Source organism: Myotis lucifugus, unplaced genomic scaffold (genome assembly GCF_000147115.1).
Source record: "Myotis lucifugus unplaced genomic scaffold, Myoluc2.0 scaffold_763, whole genome shotgun sequence".
NCBI classification, from domain to species: Eukaryota; Metazoa; Chordata; class Mammalia; order Chiroptera; family Vespertilionidae; genus Myotis; species Myotis lucifugus.
In genome coordinates, this window is record NW_005871811.1 from 7,662 (window position 1) to 10,024 (window position 2,363).

The window sequence follows — 2,363 nt, forward strand, 5'->3', positions numbered from 1 at the left end:
GAATCCAGGGTTTTCTAGCTTCCCTGTGGGTGAGATGTGCATTGGGAGCATGTTGGAAGCCTAGGAGCTTCGATGGGACCCCCTCATCCATACTGTTGTCTTACTCCTTGTCCAGGAAACACAGAGTTACATAGACACATAGTCACACACACAGTCATACACATAGACACGAAGACACACACACAGATACACACAGAGTCGCACACTTGTTTTTGGAAAACACATGCTTTCACACATGAGCAGTGATACAAAACAGTTCATGTTGTTACACACTGTACTTTATGAATCCTATGTAATAAAAAGTGGTTATATGTCATTCTCTCAGATGTCATATGAAATTAATATGTGGTTTGAAAACAGCTATTATTTCAACACTGTGAAGATCAACAGTTGTATTTCTCAGTACACTTAGTAGTTGCTCAAATTAGGGATTTGACCCCAACTTTTCTACACTGCTTTAATTTTTTTTTAAAATAATAGAAGTAGTAGTGGAAAACCTACCAAGAAATGAAAGCCAAGGACCAAATGGACTTAAGGGTGAATTCTACCTGAATTTCAAATAAGAATTATTAACTTTTTTTTTAAGATTTAGGAGCCTTTATTAAGCTGGCCATCGACTACAGTTACGGCACCCTTCCGAAGCAAAGGCTGAACTGCAGTGCCGACTACAGGAGTTACAGCGTTTTTATTTGCAAAAACCACAAAGTTAGTTACAAAGCCTTGTTTACACCATTTGTTCCCGACACAGTACAGCATCAGTACAGTGACTACCTTCCTATCTATGTGTTCTAGGAACAGAGAGCACAGTGTGCCCCGCCTGGCCGAAGGGCCAGATATGCAGCCCAGCACAGTTAGGTGGTGGGTCAAATATATTTATTGTCTTGCTCTTCATCTCTTTGTGAATCTTTTACATGCTAGAATGTACTTAGTATTCTAAATCAGAGCTTCTCAAATGTGGTCTCCAGAGCAGTGGCATCAGCAACACCAGAGAATTTGTTTAGAAATGAAAAATGGCCGACAAGCCAGACCTCCAGTCTCAGAAACTCTTCAAGTAGGGAACAGCAATCTGTGTTCTAAGAAGTCTACTATTGTTGTAGGGAAAAACTAAAGCATAGTTTTGATGCTATCTTAAAAATAAATTATACTCTTTTATTATTAGTTGTGTGACAATTTTTTTGTTTTAATTAAATCTTTATTGTTCAGATTATTACATTTGTTCCTCTTTTTTTCCCCCCATAACTCCCCTCCTCCCAGTTCCCGCCCCACCCTCCGCCCTCACTCCCCACCCACTGTCCTCATCCATAGGTGCACGATTTTTGTCCAGTCTCTTCCCGAATCTCCCACTCCCCTTTCCCCTCCCAAGAATAGTCAGTCCCTTCCCTTTCTATGTCCCTGATTCATTATAATCACCAGTTCATTCTGTATATCAGATTATTTATTCACTTGATTCTTAGATTCACTTGTTGATAGATGCATGCTTGTTGTTCATAATTTGTATCTTTACCTTTTTCTTCTTCTTCCTCTTCTTAAAGGATACCTTTCAGCATTTCGTATAATACTGGTTTAGTGGTGATGAACTCCTTTAGCTTTTCCTTATCTGTGAAGCTCTGTATCTGACCTTCAATTCTGAATGATAGCTTTGCTGGATAAATTAATCTTGGTTGTAGGTTCTTGGTATTCATCACTTTGAATATTTCTTGCCATTCCCTTCTGGCCTGCAAAGTTTCTGTTGAGAAATCAGCTGACAGTCGTATGGGTATTCCCTTGTAGGTAATTGAGTCTCTTTCTCTTGCTGCTTTTAGAAGTATCTCTTTGTTTTTTGCTCTTGGCATTTTAATTATGATGTGTCTTGGTGTGGTCTTCTTTGGATTCCTTTTGTTTGGGGTTCTCTGCGCTTCCTGGACTTGGAAGTCTATTTCTTTCACCAGGTAGGGGAAGTTTTCTGTCATTTCTTCAAATAGGTTTTCAATATCTTGCTGTCTCTCATCTTCTGGCACCCCTATAATTCTGATATTGGTGCGCTTGAAGCTGTCCCAGAGGCTCCTTACACTATCTTCGTATTTTCGGATTCTTTTTTCATTTTGCTTTTCCGGTTGGGTGTTTTTTGCTTCTTCGCATTTCAAATCTTTGACTTGATTCTTGCGCTCCTCTGGTCTGCTGTTGGGTGTCTGTATAATATTCTTTATTTCAGTCAGTGAATGCTTAATTTCTAGTTGGTTCTTTATCACAACATTGAGGGTCTCATTAGTTTTCTTGAGGCTCTCATCAAGTTTATCGGCAGCTTCTAGCAAATTATTGAAAGCCCTCAAAAGTGCCTTTTTTAGCACTATATCTTCCATTTCTGTCATGTTTTTTTGTCTCCG